General features: G+C 37.4%; 1 protein-coding gene across 4 annotated transcripts in view; it reads right to left on the bottom strand.

Annotated features, from left to right (window-relative positions):
* LOC132701716 (uncharacterized) overlaps nt 1-17,831 on the bottom strand; it is a 239,485-nt gene that overhangs the window by 7,111 nt on the left and 214,543 nt on the right. The gene's annotated exons all lie outside the window — the stretch shown is intronic.

Below are 17,831 nucleotides of genomic sequence, written 5' to 3'. Positions count from 1 at the left end.
GTATAAATAACATTAGATTACAATACATAGAACAGGTAACTTCATACTATATTATACAATTTTTTCATTTTTAGGTTTCAGTTACTGTTCTAAGCTGATTCTGTTAAATTTGTCAACTGTTAATAATTAACTAAACCGAAACTAACTAAACTAATCGAAATTGATATTAAAATGAACGTAACAATTTGTTCAGTATACCAAACAGCCTAAAATAGTTGTCAAATTTAATGTTTCTTTTAAGCCGGAAGTCGGTAATAGGCGAATGTCCTTAGTTGACGCGCCCACGTTATGGAAAGAAGAAGAGAAATGAACCAGGTTCTGGATCTAAAGTCACCCCATCACTGAATAACTTTGAACCATACGCCAGTCACAGATTCAACAGCGAGTGTGGTAAACGGAATTTGAGTGACTTAAATACAACAGATTTTGCTCGTTTTGTGAAAGAAGTGAAGGTTGTTTTAGATAACTTCGTCGTGAGTACACAGCTAGAACTATTGTTTCATTAAAAATGTTCCCGATATTTTCTGCTATTTGTATTTAATTTCCTGGGCATCCCAAGAACAACATGTAATTTGCATATTTCATCGACCTCGAAAATAAAGATATTTAAAAACAAAATAATTTCTTAGAAGCGTTCATAACTTCAAAGGGTACGACGGCCACCGTTTCTCACGAACCCGAAAAATAATAAGGAGCGACTTCAAAAGGCCGACGTTTTGCCATGAAAACGCAATCGAGAAAAGGGCTCGAGAATGTAATTTAAACCGCGATACAAGAATAAGAAGAACGAGCGTTGTTTGCCTAAAACAAAATACTTCAAAGTCGAGTCGCGAAAGTTTCCGTTTACCGGTGAAAGTTTTCCTTTTCATAACTTAACACGTCCGGTAAAATTACCGTCTGGAAAATAAATAATAAAAAAAAAACAAGACGCTTTAAGGACGGAAGATTTGGAACTTTTCGATGGAAGACGTTGAGTAGGCGTTTCCCAAACACGCGAAACGAATCAAACTTTTCCTTCTATTTTTCCTACCTTTTAAAGTCGGAATTTTCTGAAAAAGGCTTTACGATTGCCTTTTTATATCCGCGTCGGGGTTCGTTCGGTCAAATACAGAACAAATCCCCTGACATTTCCAGACGACCGTTCTCTCTATACAACAAATAAGTTAACATTACAAAATAATTTCAGACAAAATTTTAAAAAGTATTTCCATGATATTTAAAATTTATATTGAGTTACCTGACATTTTTAATATTGTCTCAAACACAAAACTAAGGCAAGCTCTAAATTAGAATATACTGTGGACTTGCTTTAATTCTTTTTTCAAATTTTGAGGTATAATAAAAAGAAGATTTTTGAATTGATTCTAACCTCAAAACAAATAAAAAGTTAAACCTGTCTATTTATGCTGATACAAGTCTCTTTTGTGTCTGTTATAAACACATTATTGAAAATAAGAAAACTGACTAACATCAAAAACAAAACAAGAAATATGGAAAACAACTTCTTTCCCTAGAGACCTCTAATGTTTAAACGTAACGTAGCTGAATAGAAAGAAATTGTATTTTTGTACAAAATAAACCAGTCTGAAACTAATCCTTTTTGTTGATGCATCCGTTTTGCGAAATTTTCTATCACATCACGTAGTTTATTATTATCGTTAATAATATATTATACCAGTGCGGTAAACGGCATTTGACTCACGAGTGAGATAAAGAGTTTACCAAATGTCTCGCATACTATACTTTTTCCACCACCCTCACGAAAAACTCAGAATTTAACAAATTAAATGTAATAACAGATTATCAGATTACTAAATTTTACAAACAAATAAAATATTTACTAGTGGCGGTTAAACCTATGTCCCTCTTTAACTGTGTACGTTAGACAGAGAGATGTATTATTGGATATGTCATATAAACAACGGAATAAACACAATTTTAAAACGTTATATTGTTTTTCTACTCCCGTCTGTAAAATACCTAATTACACACCGATCTAGCGTGCGGGAAGCGTCACTTTACCACGTCAGTTTCGTTTCCCCGAACCACTTCGGACATTTCCGCGATATTACCGGATGGGTTTGAAAGCAATTCGATGTTTTCGGAGATTTTACCGCACGGCTTGAATTTTGACATTTGTCAATTCTGACGGTCATGTCAGTGAATGTATTCGTATTGTTTTGCAAAAATGAAACTAACAAAAATGAAAAAACCAACGTAACCAACGTTTGGTATACCATTTAAGTAACTCGCTCTTGACTCAAATGCCGTTTACCGCACGTGTTGCATAATATACTATTCCGATAATTACTATATTATTTGTTTCTGTTTTTACTATGAACAAACGCCATTATTTTATACCTTACTCCAATATGGCGTTGATTTACTTCCTGCTGGCGCCACTGGAGGCTGCGGATAAAACTCAACACGATATTGGATTGATGTTGACACATTCGTCGAGAATAGTAAAATGCGAAATGAAAAATTCTATCGGTTCAAAGAGCGAGATGAAAGTTTAAAGCTCCACTCACTGTGGCGACAGAATGATATATTAGAGTTTCTGGTTTGAAAAAGCTTAATTATGTGGCAAATTTCAGGTCCGCTATGTGATCTATTTTCTTCTCGATGAATGGCAGAGACGACGAGGTTTCAAATTAGTCGACTAATTGAAGAGACCGGCGAAACCAAAATAAAATATATTTTCGTATCTCCGACACGCAGTCATAGGGAGCGTGTTTTCTTTTTCACTTGCCTTCTTGAATATGCATCCGGCGATAAGAAATCGAATTCGCTGTTTATCGTCGCGCCTGTCGTTGCATTAAATTCGCAACACGTGCTCCGCTCCCTCTCCGTGCACGCCAATGCAATTGGTCCCTCGCGTCTAGCTCTGGCAAAGTGAATTTTTTACGGATCTGCTCCGAGGCAATTTCCTTTTGTCGTTCCGCCTTCGATACACGACCGGAGCGTCTACGACACTCACGGCTTCGACAAACCCTAACCACCCAAAATCGTAGTCCAATCTCAGAGTCTAGTTATAATACTTTAATGACGATGCCATTATTAGATTTTGCAGCTACAAACGAAAATAGTAATCTACGTAAGTATTGTACGATCAAAAATATAGTGCATTTAACCAGAGAGTTTCGCAGGACCGTGGTAAAATCCACCATAACAGATGGACCGTAACGAATATTTGTAGAAACTTGAAAAAATTATTTGAACGTGCATGGACTGTTTTCAATTTGATTAAGCATTGATGCTGCGGGGTATTTTCGAATACGTACCCTGTATGATACACGAAAACTGAATCTCTCTCTCGACACAATTTATGATACTGTCTAAATCGAATTATCGAAAACAATGTATAAAATAGAGGTGATATCCCTGGATTTCCCACTTTTCCCGGTATATGAATTTTTCAATAGGGTGACTGGTTTTCGAGAAAATACTTGTTTTCTGAAGCCTTGCAGTACGTCGTAATATTAAATGACGTCTTCGCGTCTAGATTGAGGGCGAACAGCATAGGCGATAGACTAAAACCGCAAATACAAAAATTGTAGCTCTTGATGCGGCCTATGACACTGTTTGAACCGATTGGCCATATTTTTTACGATTTTCGATTTGCGGTTAATAATTCACACTGGAAAATAACGATTTTCAAAACCTTTTAGAGTTTTGCCCATAGTTTGAAAACTCCGTATATAATCGAAAAAAAGCTTAAAATAAATGTTATAATGCCGCTGGATCTTCCGCGCCTGCCAGTTGAAAAATTTTGCTGATCAGCTGAATGGTTATGCAGAAAAATATGTTTTTCTGAAAGCCAAAATAACCAAAAAAATTTACAAAAATTAAAAAAATACTTTGCGGTACTTAATTGCGCTTGACTTTAATAGTTCAAATGTGGGTCTGAACTTCTACTTCTCTGCCAAATCTGAAATCGGTAGCTGCAAATTTAGGGGACCTATTACGTTTTTTAATATTCCACGAAATATCGCGAACACCCTGTGCAATAGCTGAAAACCTAAAATGCGAAAGTTTTAGCTGTCCATGCGAGCTTTATTGCCATGTAAAAGAAACTGACATCTGACACACAGTCATTTAGTTATCGCCAATTTTCAATAATAGGGGGACCCATTTTTATGTTTTTTTTTTTTAATTTGCGGTGCACCCTGTATATTTTTGAAAAATTGTCAAGAATAAAAGTTTATGCAGCCAAATCTTCTACGTGTTCTCGTTCAATAAACAGTTCCATAAACAGTTTTCGGAGAAATGATCTTTTCCTTAGATCCTTGCAAACGCAGTTTTTAATTTTTTCGATATACTTCCCGAGCCCCCAACCCCCGTTAGGGGACCAAGCCTTATTTGCCTGAAAAATTTGAAGCTATCGACGTCAAATTTTGGACACTTACAGTCGAAAAGCGTTTTTAAAAGCACTATAATTCTGGTCCACCTATACTACTGGGTGTCTCTAATTCTATCAGTAGTATAGCAGTTCTAAGCCATTTTTGACTTTGAATTTCGTAAATGTTCGGGTGTATTCAGGTATGTTCGGGTTAGCGCAGGCGTTCACATTCGGGTTTTCACGGAAAATCTTCGGGGTCCGCATCCTCGGTTAGTTTGCAAAGCTGTTCGTGTTACTTTGTTGTGTTCGGTTCGATTCTTTTCTCTTCCCTTCATATATTAAAAAATCTACTATTATGTGGGTGTTTGTGTTAAATAGTTAATGTCCTCTTTACTAAAAGCCTTTAATGACAACTTGTTTCTTAAAGAGCTCGTAAGTTGTCAAAAACTGAAGGTTGGTGACAAAAACAAAATACTGCCTTTTAGTAAAAGGACAACACAGTTCGGCGAGAAAATCTACGTCGAACTTGAACCTCAACGATTCACCGAAAACTTCGATGCGGAAACCATTAATATCGCTAAAGGAAAATCATTGTATCTTGTTAGTTTAGGACTAGAAGGACGAACAACTAACATTCAATTTTTAGATAAATAAGAACATATTTCATAAGAGAAAATTAGCGTGAAAGCATAAGGAAACCTTAGACTATTAGATAATGTAAAAACTCACTTTCGTGTCTTGCCCGTTTAAGCTCAATCGTCTTTTGGAAATACCACCGCCAATATGAGCGATTTAATATTACGGCAACGCGAAGAGAAGCAGGCGTGCGATAGTCATATAAATCACCGAGGAAATTATTTTTTGAAAAATTGGTTTTTCCCATGCAAAAAGCCGGTCGGTCCATTTTTCCGGAGGCAGCTTTCGCAAATAATATGAGAACGATTTGTCTTGCTCTTTTTGCCTCAAAAATAACGACCTACTGATGTCGAAATGTATACTCGAACATCTTCCCATATGTTTTCCTCTTTTTAATGTAGGAGTCATTGCTAAAAAAGGAAAAGATGATGATGTCTTCCTACATTAACATGAAAATTAACACTGAAACTTCATTAGGTGTCTGAAGACTACACTCGAGAAAACGATAGAAAATTATGGTCATTGAATAATATATTTAACTCATTACTGGTCGCTGACGTAGTAATACGTCATTTTTTGTTCGGAATCCAGTAGCCGCTGACGTAGTAATACGTTTTTTGACAGAATAACTTTGTTTGTGCCATCAAACAGGCCATTTATTTGAAGTGGTTTTTTAGCAGTTTTTAAATAAATATAGATTAATTTATTATCTAACCTGCTGGAATAAGACGATTTTGAATGGAATAATATTTGCAATAAGACTAATGAGTTTTATGCTGATATATTATTTGAGGATGAAAATGATACTGATGAGAGCGATGATTCAGACATTGTAATCAATACTAAAAGAAAGGTTTTACCTGTTGTAAGTGATTCTGAGAGCAGCGATTCCTAAGGTACAGAGTTTGAAAAAGAAAACAATAAAACGACACACTGGTCCGAAAATGATAGTGATATAAATATAAATGCATTTTTGGGAAATGATGTTGTTAAAGTGTTTCCAAAAAATCCTGAAAATATGCAGGATACAGTGGACTCGTTTATTGGCGATGACTTTTTTAAATTACTAGTAAAGGAAACAAACAGGTATCATATGCAAAATATTCTCAAATATAAATCCGGGATAAACACACAACAACAAAAATAATGGACCGATACAACAATAGTCGAAATGAAGAAGTTTCTTAGTTTGAAACACAATTTTTTGGCAAAGTTATGCCTCGAAATAGAAACAAAACAAAAAAAAACAAAATCTTTCATTGGATGAGGCAATGATACCCCACAGAGGCCGTTTAAGATTCCGAGTCTACAACCCTGGCAAGATAACAAGTATGGTATGCTTGTCAGAATATTATTATTTTGTTTACAGCTTTACTATCGCTTAACCCTTAAAGAATCAATGGTATTCATTTAAACATAATACATGATATAAATTTTAGCGGCTCTCGGATTTCGTTTCGAAAATTCTATATATTAAAAAAACCCTTTTCATTCATCTGCTAAGGAAAGACGACCACAAATATCACGTATCATCCATATTGTTTTATTTAATAAAAAAATCAATATTATACGAGGGGTGTTCAAAAAATAAAGTGACTTTTGTAATTGGGCGGGCTACGTACGATCTTCGATATTTTTGTTGTTATGTTGGTACATAGGTCTCTAACATATGTTCACAGTTTTAGTCAGTTCGCGCGTTTATTTTTTTTGTGAGACAGAAGCCTTACATTGGGTGCAGGGCGATTTTCAGGTGTCAAATAAAAGGGAACAAAGTATTTGCATAAAATTTTGTGTAAAAAATCGAATACAGTGCTGCAAAACACTGGAAATATTGACAATGTCATATAATCAATATACTTTGAGCAAAAAAATGTGATACAAATAAGTGATTCAAGCTGTTCCAAGATGGCCAAGAAGACGCCGATGACGAACCACGCTCTGGAGGTCCCAGCACGTCAATAACTGATGAAAGCGTTGAAAAAGTGAAACACATGATTTTGAATCACTATTAGAGAAGTGGCTGAAGACGTCGGCATCTCTATTGGCTCGTCGCAGGCAATTTTTTCCGAAGTTTTGGGGCATGAAATGTGTAGCAGCAAAATTTATTCCAAAACTGCTAATGTTGAATCAAAGGATCGTCAAAGGAGCATAACTCAAGAGCTCTTAAACGACGTCAATGATTATCCTGATTATACCCAAACAGGTCATAATCATGGGTATATAGTTATGGCGTCGAAACCAAAGGCCAGTCGTTCCAAAGGAAGAACCCCGAATCGCTAAGACAAAAAGAAGCACGTCAAGTTCGATCAAATGTCAAGGTTTTGCTTAGCGATTTCCTTGGTTATCGTGGCCTAGTACATCAAGAGTTCTTAGCACAAGGTCGTACCGTCAATAAAGAGTATTACCTTGAAGTTATGCGCCCGAGGGAAAACAATTCATGGATTTTGCATCACGATAATGCACCTCCTCATTCATCGTCGCTTGTGTCTAACTTTTTGGCCAAAAACAAAACCACAATCATGCTTCAGCCACGATATTCACCGGACATGGCCCCTGCTACGTTTTCCTGTTCCCAAAACTCAAGGAACCCCTGAAAGGAAGGAGGTTTGGGACGATTGAGGAAATAGGGAAAAAATCGCCGGAAGAACTCAAGACTATACCAGAAGCGCTTCGAAATCGGCAAGATCTCTTACTTCTGAACACACCTCGTATATCGTGCGAATCCCACAAAATATTTTGTCGAAGAAATATTTTACTTATTATATTTTAAAATGACTGATTGACAAGCAATTTTTTTAATCTCGAGGCGTGCGTGACGGGAGATTTCTCATTAGAGCTAGACGCCGAACCGTTCTGAAGTAGAAATCAACTTTTCCAGTTTAGCGATTTCGTGGAAATTGATTAAACAAGGGCGACCACATTCGTAACGCGGATTTCCTCCGTAACGGAAACTCCAATTTTCCAGAATATGAATCGAAAGAGCCAAGCGGTCCAGACGCGAGGGTTACAATGAAAAGATGAGAAAATTACTGTGTTCGCCCCCGCCTCGACACGAAACGACCCTTTCCATTGTTCGCCACCCCGTCATCAACTTTAGAATATCTGTTCGGTAAAACAAAAATGCCGACAAAGGGTTCCATGTCAACTCTCGAGGTATATAGGCGGTCCCGGGCTATCCCGCGATTTCTCGAGAGGTCTTGTTGCCTCCATATAGAGGGTGTTTGGAAATTGAATTCGGAAACTTACAAAAAAGATTCACGTGGGAAATGGTACTCAGTCACGTAACAAAAAATCGAAATCCAAATATTTTCCGAGTTATACCATGCAAAAATTATTTTTTTTTTAATTTTATTTTTAACGCAGCGGAATAACTTCTCTACGGCTATTGTACACATAGCCTTGATTTAGTAAAAGTCATCGCTACACAACAATAGTGTTTCAGAAATCTACCGCTAGAGGGCACTTTACCTAGAACATTTTTTTTATTTTCCCTGTATTTTACTTATTTAGACTGATGTTGCAAAATAGAACAGATCCTCAAAAATTTTTTTGTTATTGCTGTTTTAGGTCGATAAATGTTATCGACTTAATTTATTCTTTTTTTATTCTCGACAAAAGGCAATACTGCATATCGCGATATGCATTTCTGTTACAAATTAAAGTCAATGCAATAATTTAAAACATTTTCGAAAATAAGAAATTATTAATAATAATCGGGAATTAAACAGTATACGACGCTAATTACAAATCATTTTCAAAATGCCCACCGTTCAGTTCTAAACATTTTCTTATACATTATATGTTATTATAACATTATACAACCGTTTATTATTTTTTATTGTCATAGATCTTTGATATCTGTTATAGGTGTTTCATACACTAAAGACTTTAAGTGCCCCCAAAAAAAGAAGTCCATCGGATTAAGGTCTGGCGGCCAAGCAGAGGTCCGCCCCGACCTGTCCCTCGATATTCAAATGTCTAATTTAAATACCTTTGCACCATCTTGCACTATCGACCTGTTTTGTCTCCATTGCAAGGTTATCGCTTTCAATAAAGGTGGTCGTTCATCTTGGAGAAATTGCAAATACATTTTCCCATTAAGCGATCCGTTAAAGAAATTACGTCCTATAAGATTATCTCCTATAATCCCTGTTCATACCTTTTACATTACATTACCCTTTGAAAATGAAAGGGCCGAAGATCATTTTCATGCAAAACTTCCCAAACTGTAGAGCAAGCAATTCTTTCCTGAGCGATCCTCGTTCGCCAAGTCGTCTGTGTATGTTGATGAATGTATTAGCAGATGGAACGTTTTTTTTTGGGATAAGTCACGATATAAAGCCGTCGTGCTTTATTTCCATTTCCATTTGCTCTTCCGTAGCAAAAATGCATATCGCGACATTTAGTATTTGAATATTCCTGATGGGCCGTCACGGTAGCAGTTGGATAATAAGCTCTTTTAATAGAAACTAATTTTTAACGGATTCTGGCAATAGCTTTTTCAAATTTCGATGAGTCCTATAAGGTAAAATCACATTTACCGGTAAAATTCGAGTCGAGAATAAAAAAGTCGATTTCTGGTTAAACGATAACACTTATCGACTTAAAACAAGAGTAACAAGTTTTGAAGGTTTGTGATTCTGCCTAAGGCAATCTGTTCTATTTTCCAATAACAGCATAAAAATAAAATACAGGGAAAATAAACAAAAAAACGTTCTAGGTGAAGTGCCCTCTAGTGACAAATTTCTGACGCACTTTTGTAGAACAATGCAATACGGGTTGACTGTCCAAACATTAGTAATATAGTAACAATTTTTCAACTACACCCTGTGAAGTTTACCGCTTCAGCAATAATCGTGCTTTAATCGAGTTTAGCGAGTTCGAACCACCATCCCGCCCGCGCGCAAATTTAACGGGTTTATTTTCCCCCGGGAATAACATTAGAAAGTTTTGCGACTAGCCGAGCGACTCGATTTTCGTTTTCGCAATTAAAGCCTTTTTATTGAAAAAGTTTCTGCGACGCGAGTTAGGCTAGTATTTAGTACGCTGCCGGCGTTTCGAACAAATTTATTCTACAGCAGTAGCCATCTTCCTTTCCATGATCATTCTCGAAAATGTCTTCCTTGCATTGATTCTTCTATCTCATCTCTCCATGATCTACTTGGCCGCCATTTCGTTCTTCTTCCAATTGGGCTCCATTCAGTCACTTGACCATGGGAGTCTTCTGGTTTGTATGCGATGTATAACGTCGTTTTGCACGCCCATTCTTTTTCTGTTTCTTCATTTCTAACTTGGTCCCTTCTAGTGATTGCTCAGCATCTTCTCCAATACATTATTTCGGTAGCTAAGATTTTACTATTATTGTTTTTATTTATTACCCATACCTGTGCTGCATATGTCATTATACTCTTTACAATGGTATCGTATGTAAACGCATACAGTATACATGATTGTGTCTGCCCAAGCCTATTCTTTATTTCTTCCTCTGTAGTAGCATTTTTAGAGAGTGTAAGTCCTAAGTATCTGAAGCCGTTTGTTCCTTTTATTTCAATGGTATTCTTTATTGCTAAATTGACTGCACTCTCTTCCTTCGTTGTCATGCATATTGTCTTCTTCAAGTATATCCTCTCATATTCTTCCAGTAACTTCCTGACGACGTAAGTGACATCTTTTTCATCTTGGGCAATCACTACTTGGACATCAGCGAAACAAAGGTATTCATAGAAACCCTCATTCCTTCGCATTTACATTTCCAGGTTTTCAAAGCATGTTCCAGGAATATCGTGAAAAGTGTTGCTTGTATCAGTCCCTTTAACATTGTGAAACTTCTGACTGCTGTTGCGTACTTTTATGTGTATATTGTAGTTTTTAGTACCGTGTAAAAGGCCTTCTTCAAGTCGATGATTGCTAAGTATATTGGTCTGTTCTTTACTTTCATCTTCTCCATTAGCTGTGCAATTGTATAAATTTGATCCCCGCATGATCTGCCTGCTGTAAAACCTGCCTCTATAATTTTCACAGTCTCTTCGATCCCCGTTTTTAATCAAGGATATTAATTAAGCTTCCTTCCACTCGTCTAGTATTTTTTCTCTATTTATTGCTTTCTCAAACATTAGCTGTATAATTCTTAGTAGCGTCTCCGTTCCATATTTTATGAGTTCCGGATGTCCTGGTTCTCCTGCTGAATATATACGCTATTTCTTTTCTATTTGCTCTTAGTGATTTTATCATTCTCCATGCTTCGGAACTTCTGGTACCACCGATGAACTGGTCTTTTCCTTGTTTGCTAGTCTTTTTACTTATCTGTTTTTTCTTTGTGTTTTCTGTGGTCCTCTTCGTTGTTTGGCACTGAGCCATTGGTTGTATAATAATTTCTTTTATTTTATTCCGTTTATCGTGTTCTCTCTGAAGTTATTTTGATATTTTCTTTCTTTTCCTTCTTCTTCTCCTAGAGCTTCTATTTCTGATTCTAGCATACATTCTTTGACGTGTTGGTATGTATATTGTATGTTTCCTTTATATCTAAATTCTGTAAGCTTCTAATCCAGTCTTCTTTTTTGGTTTTGCAATGTTTTTTTTACGAGTTCTTTTTCTATTCAAGAGAACACCATCTTTGCCAACAACAATCTATGGTCACTTCCACATTCTGCTCTTCTTTGAACTATAACATCTTTTACTTTAATTTTGGATCTTCTTGCTGAGCAGCCATTGCTTAAGTACCATCTAGGACTAATACCAATGACTTTACATTTCCTTTAGAGGGATAGTATTGCAAGGTATTGCAAGGCGTAATGAAACAGGAGCTATACCAAGAAGCCATTATCGAAGCTGTCGAGTCTAATCAGAAAGACGAGCCTACATAAAGCCCTGCGACTATGCAGGGAGTCACAATAGATCCTTGGGGTCGTAGTGACGGACAGTTAACATTGCCAAAGGGTAATCTGCAATAGGAAGGTTAATATGTGCAGCCTCATAATCATTTATGTCAACCTGTTCGATACTATAATTCTTCTAATTATCAACTTGCACGATCGCCTTCGGTTTCAGCTACATATCTACCTTTTTATCCAGAGGTTTCTCCTTTCATGCGAATTTTATGGAATCCGCAGTTAAATCAGTCTCCACCTAAGATCTCAAAGGAGGACCAAAGCCACTGACGAGTTCAGCAATCCATAGGTTCGTAAATATTCACAGAACTCTTTCGGAGAGGATCCACTGTGATTACTTGAGCGCCTTCGGTTTCAGCTGCATACCTATCTCTTAATCCAGAGGTTTCTCCTCAGTCTTCACGTGAAAGGTGGACCAAAGCCACCGATGAGTTCAACATTATTCACAGAACTATTTCGGCGAGGATCAATTGTGATTACTTGTGACCTGGAACGTGGTGATTTTTATGTTTTCCTGTTGTCAAATAAAAGTTCCTCTTGGTTTTCGTCGACGTTAAGTGTCGCTACGGCCGTACATAAATCGTTTGAAATCTCAAGCGACTAAAAGTCCCATTCCCCCACCGCAAACGGCGGAAAAAGTTAAACTGTGTTTTATAGTCTCAGCTGCGAATTGGCTTTGTTTTGGCAACCCGCCCGCCTACGAAAAACTTCCGACGTAACTCACAATTGAATCCCGTTTGCCGGTGAAACTCCCGCGTTTTATCGACCCCGTTTGGTTTTTATGTCCTCGGGGGTAAGACGTGGCCCAAAGAGAAAAAACACCGAACCAGGTTGAATATTTTTAGGACGCGTTCGATCGGAGACTTTCGAGGACGCCCCCCCCCCCCCCAAAATCAACAAAACAATTTTGACAAAAATTTGTCGGCCGCCTGTCGCGACGAATTTGTCAACTCGAGGGTTAATTGAAACCGACAAGAAAAAAAACGGGAACGCTAAAGTTTGACGAGGGTCGGCACTAGTGAAAAATTGACGTTTCTTTTTTTTATATCAGTGGCGCGATGAATTTAAATATTTGACAGCGAAATCGAGGAGGATTATTCGGCGAACACTTCGAGAACACCTGACGCTGTCAGTTTCGGCTGCGGCTCCAAACTGCCTCACCCTAGTTGCAGAGTTTTCGCCGACTCGTTCGTTAATGTCTAGCGATTAACATCGACGACAAATTGCGTCTTAATCGACATTTGAATTGGAACTGACTGACTGATGATCAGTTTTTCCTGGCGGTTTAACCTCCGTTCGCTCCCGACAGAATCCCGTGTAATCGTTCCCAAAAGTTTTGAAATCGGTTCCCACTGAGTGTATTTAGTGTTTAGTGAATGTTTTAAAGGTGTCGGCCCAGCTGTTTTTTCCAGTTCACGCCGGTATAGAGGCCGGATTTTTGAATAACGTTCACAATTTTCGTTTCCGTTCCCCTCGGAGGGTGACGGGTCCGTCCAGTCCCTTTTTATTAAGCCACCCTCCAGGTTATAAATGTCGGTGAATGACCACAGCAGTCGTGCCAGCCGAGAGCCTATCGCATTTTCTTTCTCCCTCTCTCTCTCTTTCTCTCGTTCTCTGATCAGTGAACAAACAATTTTACTAACAAGTAATATAAGAAGCTGGCCGATTTTCAATCCTCGATGCAATAACTTTGATGAAAAATTTGGTTTTGTTTGCGCTACGCGGTTAGTCAATTATAAAATTTTCATCGATATTTAAAATCCGCAACGCATGTCGTTTCGCTAGTTCTTTTTTCTTTCCTGTTCTCTTCGAAGAACGTTCAACTAGCAATTTGGTAGCAGCTGCGTGGGATTTTATGCAAGGTGACGAGATTAATATCTGATTTAATATCTATTTCTGGTTTTGTTGTAAACTATAGATTGTTTAGTAGTTTTCAGGACTTGATAGATAATCCCTTTTTGCGTTGCAATTCTTAGGTAGCCATTGTTGACATATCGGCTGCAGTTTTATATCCGTCATAATCTTATCGCGCGTGGCCTTCTGCTGGCGTATATATCTCTTTGATTTTCTTTCGTTGCCAATCTCGGTACAGTTTCGTTTTTCGTACCGAAATCTATTATTGTTATTTTCTCGCTTCATTTTTTCTTTAAAATTTATAATCGAACGCTGATACTGCCAGTCCTATTTTATCGTATAGCCAAGAAAAAGCCATATCTTACCGTTGCTGTGATTTACCTGGAGGCAAATTTCTGGGCACGTTGCTAGAATTACTGTGGTTGACTTACTTGGTTAAAAGAAAACCAGGCAAGATTGACGCTTTGAAGTGGTCATTTTTATCTTTATTTGATATTAATTGTTGAGTGGCCGCTTTTAAAATACCTGCACGTATCTTTTGCTTCTAATTTGCGGGCAGAAACAACTCTTTGCTCTGGTGCGGTTTTCGATAGCTATTTTCATCTATCATACGCCGTAATCACTCTTTACTGTCTGTCCTTTGGTGTAATTAATGCCCTGCAAAAGCTCCAATTGTTTTTGACACTTTGAAATTTGATATTTTATGCTTATTACTTTTGTTACTATTATTATTGTTTTTTTTTTTGGATATATTTGATCAGATTAGTTCTGTTTAATTTATTAGTCAAAAATTCAAAATTCAAAATTGAGGATATTGCTGTAAATCTTGTTAGTTTTTCAGATTGCAAGAATTAGTAACATGTTCGGAAAACTTTTTTTAAACACTCGGTCCGCTCGTATCCAATAAACTCGTGAATCAAAAGCCGTTTACCGCACTTGTTGCATAAAATACTAATTTCCTACTCTTGTCTGCAAAATGCCTAATTACACACCGATCTAGCGTGCGGTAAGCGTCGCTTTACGACGTCAGTTTCGTTTCCCACGGGTCCGAGCCACTTCGGACATTTCCGGGATTTTACCGCACGGGTTTGGGAGCAATCGGATGTTTTCGGAGATTTGAGTTTGAATTTTGACATTTATCATTTTTGACGGTCATGTCAGTGAATGTATTCGTGTTGTTTTGCGAAAATGTACCCAAAAAGTAAAAGAAAAAGTATAGTATGCAACACGTTCGGTAAACTTTTTAAGTCACTCGTTTATTAAACACTCGCTCCGCAAATAAACTTGTGAATCAAATGCCGTTTACCGCACTTTTTATATAATATATTATTATCTAATTCAATGAAGGGGCTATGCTGTGCAAATAAAAAAGTAAAAGATAGTCAAAGTCATGCCCCTTGTATCTTAAATGAGTTTTTTTGACTGTGATAATAGTCAATGTCGATGTATATGTGCTTAATTTGTTTCATTTCAATTTTGACAATACCCAATACTTGTTGACATAAGTATAAATAGAAATAAATTGGCACCGATCTTGGTGATCCGATTTGGAAACCATTATTTAAACGATGTCTAAGATATCTATTGGTCGGCAACCGAGCCAACACCTCAGGTCTTTGATGTTTTTCTAAGGAATCTTTGCCTTTATGGTAAGCGCCAGTCTTCATACTCTTTTCCTCTCACTTAGCACTCGGTTTCTGCCGGAACAGATCAATTTCTCTTTTTTTATTTCCACCAGTGAGCGCGTCCCTTACATCGCGATTGGAATTTTAACCGCTGACCTGTAACTGATTCGACAGGATTAAAGCGTCGAAAGAACACGCAGTAAATTGTGCCCCCGTGCCCCGCTTCTTTCGGATTATAAAATGGCGTCGAATTTCGCAGCAAAAACGTCGCCACGAGGATAGACCAAGCTTTTAACGGTAATTAAACGTAATAACCAAACGTTGACGACGAGTAAAGGAACTTTCTACCTACTCACGTTCCATTAGACGTCACTCAATTACGAACTTTCGAAGCTATTAGATACACCGCGACATCAATTGAGTTGGATGTAAGAAAAGGCCTTCGCATAGGTTTACGGAGAAGTCTACAAGGACTAAAGCGACTCTCTAGAGGATCTAGGCAAAAAATATGTAGAAACTCGTATATCAAATATAAAGTTTTACAACAGAAAAAATTCCTGATGAAATATTACTTCTAATTACATTTCTTGTCCAAAGCAAAGAGTTGGCCATATTATGTCATCAGGAATTTCTCAAGGGTCCCACATTGGACCATTTCTTCTTAATTTATTTGTCAATGTCGTTGCTTGTGTCGATATATGTATGTTTTAGTGTTTAGTTTAGTTCCATATGTTCCAATATCAACGGTATGGAGATTAATACCTCCAAGTGCAAAGTTATAATGTTTAGTAGGCGGCGTTCTCACTGTAATTTTAACTCTTCTATAGATAATGAGCTTTTACAGTCTGTGCAGTCCATAAGAGATTTGGGAGTGGAGTTATCCTTTGTTGGCCACATCGGTAATATAATTAAACGGGTCTCTTATGAGGTTGGGTTCTCTCTCGCTTATTGGTCACTGTTACTTTCGAAATATCGAATCGAAATGGCCGCGATCAGAAAATGATATCTATCTTTTTTCGCGATTTTCCACTGTTTTTCGTACATCGCTATGAAACACGATAAGTGTCAGAAGTTTGAAGCTATCGACTTTATATTTGAAATTGGGGGGGCTGGGGGGTCGGGAAGTATTTTTAAAAAATTAAAAACCTCGTTTGCATGGATCTAGAGATCCGCAAGACCCAATTCTATAAACTTTTATTCTTGACAATTTTTAAAAATGTACCGGGTGTGGCCAGTATTGGCAAAAAACTGAAAATTTGGTTTCTCTTTTAATGAAAATTTATCATAACTAGAAGACTACGAATCAGAAAGTCAATTTGTTTTACACCGAAGTATAGCTCGCGTAGCCAGCTAAGACTTTTGCATTTAAGGCTTTTACCTATTGTACAGGGTGTTCGCGATATATCGTGCAATATTATAAAACTTAATAGGTGCCCTAAATTTGCATCTACCGACTTCAGATTTTGCAGAGAAGTAAAAGTCTAGACCCACATTTAAACCATTAAAGTTGGCAGCGATCAAGTAGCGCAAAGTATTTTTTAAAAAATTTTGATTTTTTTTTGGGTTATTTTGGTTTACAGAAGAAAATTATTTTCTGGAAAACCATTATTCTGATCGGCAAAATTCTTTAACCAGCAGACGCGGAAGATCGAGTACTATAACTTATATTTCCAGAAATTTTTTTATTATAGATAGGGTTTTTCAATTATACAAATTAGACAAAAATATAAATGACCCGGAAAATTGTTGTTTTCCAGAGTAAATTATTACCCGTAAATAAATTTTTTTAGAAAATATGACTAACAGGTATAAACAGTATTATAGACCGCATCAAGAGCTACAATTTTTGTATTTACGGTTTTCATCTATCATACATGTTGCTGGAAATATTTTAAAAAATGCAATAAAAAACCACTATTCCTCGGACTCAGTCTAGACATTTTCTCGAAAACCATTTACTCCAGTGGAGAAATTCTCGGACCAAGAAACGGGTCAGATTTAGGACTATAGCCTCTATTTCCAGCATTTTTCCAGAGAGGGAGAGAGGGTGGGAGAGAGAGAGGGGAGGGAGAGAGAGAGGGAGGGAGAGAGGGAGAAAGAGTGGGAGAGAGAGAGAGGAAGAGAGAGAGGGAGAGAGAGAGGGAGAGAGAGAGGGAGAGAGAGAGGGAGAGAGAGAGGGAGAGAGAGAGGGAGAGAGGGAGAAAGAGAGAGAGGGAGAGAGAGAGAGTTGAAGTTCATTGATACGTAAAAGACGCTTTATACAGGGTGTATGCACAATGCAATTACATAGATTTTGCGAATGTTCCATAGTGGTCCGTAGGAGCACGATAGAAAAACAATGCGTCTCTCTAGGACAAGAAACCGCGAAGCGCCTTCTTTTTAAAATAAAAAGCCGATTCGCGCTACTTGTGACAAACTTGTCTCGCCCAGCGACGATTTTTCGAAAGCAACCTTGTTAGAAGCCCTAAGGATCCTAACACAAAGAGG

Source organism: Cylas formicarius, unplaced genomic scaffold (assembly GCF_029955315.1).
Source record: "Cylas formicarius isolate icCylForm1 unplaced genomic scaffold, icCylForm1.1 PGA_scaffold_5__7_contigs__length_24384050, whole genome shotgun sequence".
Lineage (NCBI taxonomy): Eukaryota > Metazoa > Arthropoda > Insecta > Coleoptera > Brentidae > Cylas > Cylas formicarius.
The sequence above is the reverse complement of the archived record's forward strand: the minus strand, read 5'-3'. Positions and strand labels throughout refer to the sequence as shown.